This window comes from Moschus berezovskii, chromosome X (assembly GCF_049115385.1).
Source record: "Moschus berezovskii isolate FMDL1 chromosome X, NW_MosBer_1.0, whole genome shotgun sequence".
NCBI lineage: Eukaryota > Metazoa > Chordata > Mammalia > Artiodactyla > Moschidae > Moschus > Moschus berezovskii.
In genome coordinates, this window is record NC_142488.1 from 55,510,764 (window position 1) to 55,517,011 (window position 6,248).

At 48.9% G+C, this 6,248-nt stretch overlaps 1 pseudogene; it reads right to left on the bottom strand.

Moving 5' to 3' along the window:
- LOC129563891 (protein fem-1 homolog A-like) lies at positions 1-4,989 on the bottom strand (annotated as a pseudogene).
- Between the last annotated feature and the right edge of the window lie 1,259 nt (positions 4,990-6,248).

The following is a 6,248-nucleotide window of genomic DNA, read 5'->3' on the forward strand; positions in this document are numbered from 1 at the left end:
TCAGTGCAGCTGGAGGAAAGCCTCCAGCTCTTAGGGAATGAAGCCCCTGTAGCAGACCTTGTTGTCCAGGGTGAAGGCCCCAAGGCACTGTGGGGTCACATAGTTGAAGGGCTGAATGGTGCTCTTGGCCAGCAGCTTCTCATGCAGCACCTTGCAGGCCGTATTCTTGAAGGCGCTGGTGGTGTCCACGTGGGTCCCTGCCTCTGTCAGGGCATTCACAATCTCCAGGCAGTTGTTCTGCTTCGCGATGTGGACTGGGGTGCTATTGTCAAAGTCCCAGCTGTCTGGATCGACCCGGCAGTCGAGAGCACCTTGACCTCTTGGGGGAAGGGAATTTGCTCCCTAGAAGTGGCCCACGTTCATGGTCCGTATCCAGCACCACGTGCAGGAGTGAAGCCATTCTTGTGGAGAGGGGTGCACTTGAGCAGACCCTCACCCTCTGGGGTTTCATGTCCTCCTGATCAGGACGGCACTCCACTTTCTCGAGCAGGGAGAGCAGGTGGAGGAAGATGTCCAGGCCCTTGGTGAACTGGGCTGAGTCCCTGGGCTCCTTGGGCTTGCTCCACTTCCCAGACCCCTTTGCACAGCACGCACATGAGATCTGCAAAGCCAGCTGGCATGATCAGGCTGCCCCTTGGCCAAGGGTTTCTGGAGCACATAGGAGAAGAGTTCATTAGAGGATAGGAAGGTACCCGCAGTCAGAGGCTCCAGGTTGTTCTGCTGCATGTTTAGGATGTATTTCCACGAGTGGATGCAGAGCTAAAAGCTGTTCCAGTTGGCCTACACAGCATCCTGGTAACACATAGAGTAGGAAATATCCAGGTGGGAGGGACCCAGCACCACCCTCAGGTCAACAGTGCCTGCTTTCGCATCTCATCAGACTGCATGATGAATGCCTCCAATTCCTTGGTGGTGGTCACCTCCCTGGAATAGTCAGAGGCAAGGACCAGCTGGGACTCGGGTTTAGGCAGATACATGTTCCCTGGTGACACAGCTCCTGGCCCCTACCAAGGGTTTCAGGACCCTGAGCAGATCCCATTTCTTAGCCATGTAGGTGGCTCCCAGCAACTCCAAGGCTGCCGGATGGCTTCTGATCTGGTGCTCAGTGGTTACCCTGAGGAGGAACTTCAGCAGCATGTGCCCTGGGGCTGCACACATGCCTGGCTGGTGGAGGGACCTTCTCAGGCCAGCCTTGACTGCTTCTCCTCTCCAGCTGGCTGCTCCTGGGTGAGGTCCTCTGTCATGCTCCTGTGGTCTGTCTCGTGGGCCACCAGCAGCATGGTCATGCCATAGCTATCCCGTTCTCTGAAGGCCTGGCACCTGAACAGCACATGATGGACTCCCAGGCTGCCAGCCTCGATGCAGTCACACAGGGCCTTGTTGCCCTTGACCTTGCTCAGGTTCAGGTGGAAAACCTGCTCTAACCGGTAGAGGGCGATCTGGCGATGGCCTGTGTAACAGTAGATCAGGAGGCACGTGTAAGCCTGCACCTGTTGGCCACCCCCAGGTAGCCTGGTGCTTGCCCTCCAAGTATTGCTCCACATCCAGGTGGCCACCAAAGCAGGCAGCACGCAGGGCCTTCGAGTGGGTGCATGTGGTGTGGCTTACCAAGTCCTCGCAGCACAGCAGGCTCTGCAGCACGTCCAGGTGGTCAGCGGCTGAGGTGGCCCACAGCGGCTACTCATCCTTGATGGTCTCGTCATTGAAGTATACTGAGCCACGCGCCTCCAAGCTGGTGCCACCACCGGGTACTTGACCACATCTAGGTGGCTGTAATGGGAGGTGATGACAAGCGGATTCCCCACCCTCACCCCCCACCCCCATTCCAGTTTAGCACTTTGCTCTTTGCAAATACTATCTGGATGGATCTCACTCTCCAAATTCTAGATTTCCTTTTTGAGTAGGCATGCATAATACAGGACCTAAAAGTTCATCAGAGCCACCATCAGCTTTAATGGTGGGAAAGATGGGAAGCCAGGATGTTACCTGCAAATCTTTTCTCTTAAATGGTCAATACAGCTCAATATGACATTTGGAAGGGAATCCATTTGAAAGGAAACTACAGTCTTACATTGTCCTGAGGATGCTTCCATTAATTTGGATGAATTAACATATTATGGTGGTTCTTAGAAGAACATCTTCTTGGTGGCTCAGGCAGTAAAGAATCTGCTTGCAACACAGGAGACCCGGGTTCAATCCCTGGGTCAGGAGATCCCCTGGAGAAGGGAATGGCAACCCACTCCGGTATTCTTGCCTGGAGAATCCCATGGACAGAGGAGACTGGCTGGCTACTGTCCATATTGTTGCAAAGAGTTGGACATGACTGAGCGACTAACACTTGCACTTTCAGCCCCAGCAAAGGAATTGCTAATGTTACAGGATGAATATCATCCTAAGAAGAAGGTTAAAAATCATTTGGGAAGATGGAGGAAAATGGAAGAGGAAATGGAGAATTAAAGTCACTTTCTCTTTCACCAAACCCTCCTCCTCATTTCTCTGCTGTCTCCCCTCCTTTTGCTCCCTTTCCATGGCAGCTCTGCATCTTCACGCCTCCATCTGACTCCTAGTAAGGACGAAGCTATGATCTTCAAGATGGGCAGTTACATAGTAGATTTCCTTGCAAAGAAGGACAAGGAGACAGTAATGAATTATCTCCCAGAGTGAGGTGTGTGTTTCTTATGCCCTATCTCTGATTCCATTTCATGCTTAGCCTAGATTTTGACCTCCAAGAATATTTTCTTATCCACAAACTGTACAGCTAGGGAAGCAGAGATGATAAAGCAATAGTATTAAGGAATAACTGGGAAAGGAAACCCAAGAGTCATCTAATTCTACATTTTTCCTGACTCAATGACAAGACAGCTAGCCTTCCCTAACCACTTTGCCAATAAAACAGATGCCATCAAGTAGCTACCCAGAGTTGAAACAGTACAAATCTACATGCTGTTCAACTCCCCTTCATTATTCACTGAAGGCTTCTTTTTTGGGCCCAGGGAAGAGCGCAGAAGTTTGCACAAGTACTTGGCAGTGTGTTTCCAGTTTACAGCCCTTCATATGGGGATGTGCAATGGTAGTTGCACAGAATTCTGCAAGCAGCAGGCTTTGGTTGTTTGATGGAGCAGGCATGTCAGGACCGGAATGTGACCCACCACATCAGGGGGGATATGGCCAAAATAATGTGACTATGTATGGCAAAATCCACTACAATATTGTAAAGTAATTACCCTCCAATTAAAATAAATTAATTACTTTTAGAAAAAGAAAAAAAAAGACTCTGACTCTATGCCACCTCCCAAATAATGGAAGAACTAAATTCTTGAGGGACCCACCGAGAGGGCCTGCAAATGGCCATAGCTGAAGTCCTTCTAAGAAAAGTGAGCTGGGAGAAATCACAGCAGTGTATCCAGAAGACTAGTGATTTCCTAGTTGATTTCCATTGGCAGTTTGTTGAGGCTTCCCAAAATTTACCATCATGGATCCAGGGGTAGTACAAAATCACTCACTGGTCTAATCTACTTCGTGTCAACCTAAGACAGAATATTACATAAAACCTAGCAGGAGCTGCTCAATTTGGGGACAATGTAGAGAAAGAGGAAGGAGAAAAGAAGCAGTTAAACATCACTGTGTTAGCCACTTGGTTGCAACTATTTTCTGAGGGATGAAGCCCTACTCTGGACAACATGTGAAGGGAGCCAAGGTAGATGGGAAAACTGTAGGTCATGATGACATGAGGCCAAGACACTGGAAGAGGGACTGTAGAAAGAGATTCCTGAGAATGCAGACCCTGCAGGAACAAGGGAATCAGGAAAGCCTAGGACGAAACCCTCGGCTAGGGAATAATGGGAAAAAGGCTCAAAGTTAACTGATTGAGGGAATCTTGGACATAGAAACTGGTGAACCACAAGCTTCAATAAGTTGCCCTCAGGCTAATTATGCTTGCCTTTTCTGGTAAATATTGGTGCTGGAGAGGACTCTTGAGAGTCCCTTAGACTGAAAGGAGATCAAACCAGCGAATCCTAAAGGAAATCATCTCTGAATATTCATTGGAAGGACTGATAGTGAAGCTGAAGCTTCAAAAGCATGATGTGGACAGGATCAGGAGCAGGCTGGGCAAGATCAAGGGCAGCTCGTGGGTGGGCTCAGAGGCAGAGGTGGGTGAATTAGGGGCAGGGTTGGGGTGGGGAGCCACCAGGGAAGCTCACTTGGCTGGGGTTGGTGACAATGTGTGGGCAGGCTTCAGGGTGGGACCAACTTCCTAATAGTTAGCCCCTCACTTTCAATCTCTCCCCAGAGCCACAAGGCTCTTCTGTGATGTTTACAATCCACAGAGTAAGAGGTACTGCAAGCAACTCCAGGTGTTATACCCTGAGCACTCAAGGGACCCCAAGGTGAGACTTGTCCTTCTCTCCCTCATGAACCTCCACTCCTCACCTTCTCCCTACCACCACCTTCTTCCTCTGGTTCTCCATGCTGGAATTGCCTCCTATTCCTTCTTCTTCTGCCTGAATGCCTTCATACCTTCTGGTTAACCTCTGTGGGTCCCTTGCTTTCCTCCTGACCTCCACTACATTCCCCCCTTCTTACTGCTCAATCATCTTCTTGTCTCACTTTTCTCTCTGCCTGGCTGCTGTTTGTTTATTGATAACCTCCTTGCCTGACCACACCCCCAAACATTTCTCTCTCTTACTGCCTGTCCAGCCTACATTCCTCTGCTCCTCACTGTGTAATCATTCCCAGTTCCTCCTGTCTCCTTGCTTGCTCATCTACTTTCTTTTCCCAGCCCCTGCCTGACATTCCACCCGCAATCATCCCTGAAAGTCCACCCTCAATTCCTCTCTTTTGACTGTCTGACTTCCCTTCATTCTTACTCTCCCTACCTCACGTCCCCAGTCACCTTCTCCCTGCTTCTCACCTCCAAAATCCCTTCTTCCTTGTGTGATCAGCCCCCATCCATCTCACCTTCCTGACCTCATTCCTCAACTCCTCCATGTTTTATCAACCTCCATTCATCTAATTCTCCCTGTCAGACCTCCCCTCCATCCTTCCCCTCCTTCCTGTTTGATCTCTTTCTCGTCTTCCATCCATACCCCTGCCTAACTTCTTCCTCCATTCTCCATGCTTGATTATACTCCTTTCCTTCCTTCTTCTTAACTTGTTGTTGTTCACCCTCTCAGTCATGTCTGACTCTTTGAGACCCCAGGACTGCAGCACACCAGGCTTCCCTGTCCTTCATCATCTCCTGGAGCTTGTTCAAACTCAAGTTCATCGAGGTGGTGACACCATCCAAACATCTCATCTTCTGTTGTCCCCTTCTCCTGCCTTCAATCTTTCCCAGCATCAGGGTCTTTTCTAATGAGTCAGTGCTTCAAATCAGGGAGCCAAAGTACTGGAGCTTCAGCTTTAGCATCAGTCCTTCCAATAAATATTGAGGGTTGATTTCCTTTAGGATTGACTGATTTGATTTCCTTGAAGTGCAAGTCATTCTCAAGAATCTTCTTCAACACCACAGTTCGAAAGCATCAATTCTCTGGCATTCAGCCCTCTGTAGGGTCCAACTCTCATATCCATACATGACTACTGGAAGAACCATTAGCTTTGACTATATGGACCTTTACTGGCAAAGTAATGTCACTGCTTTTTAATATGCTGTCTAGGTTGGTCATAGCTTTTTACCAAGGAGAAGGTCTTTTAATTTCATGGCTGCAGTCAGCATTTGTAGTGATTTCAGAGCCCAAGAAAATAAATTCTGTCAGTTTCCATTGTTCCCTCATCTACTTGCCATGAAGTGATGGGACCGGATGCCATGATCTTTGTTTTTTGAATGCTGAGTTTTAAGCCAGATTTTTCACTCTCCCTGGGCTTCCCTGGAAGCTCAGATGGTAAAGCGTCTGCCTATAGTGCGGGAGACCAGGGTTCGATCCCTGGATCGGGAAGATCCCCTGGAGAAGGAAATGGCAATCCACTCCATTATTCATGCCTGGAAAATCCCATGGACCGAGGATCCTGGTGGGCTATGGTCCATGGTGTCGTAAAGAGTCGGACACGACTGAGCGACTTCACTTCACTTCACTCTCCCCATCATTTTCGTCGAGAGTCTCTCTTGTTCCTCTTCACTTTCTGTCATAACTGTGGTGTCATCTGCATATCTAAGGTTATTGATATTTCTCCCTGCAGTCTTGATTCACATTTGTGCTTAACCCAGCTAGGCATTTTGCATGATGTAATCTGCATAGAAGTTAAATAAGCAG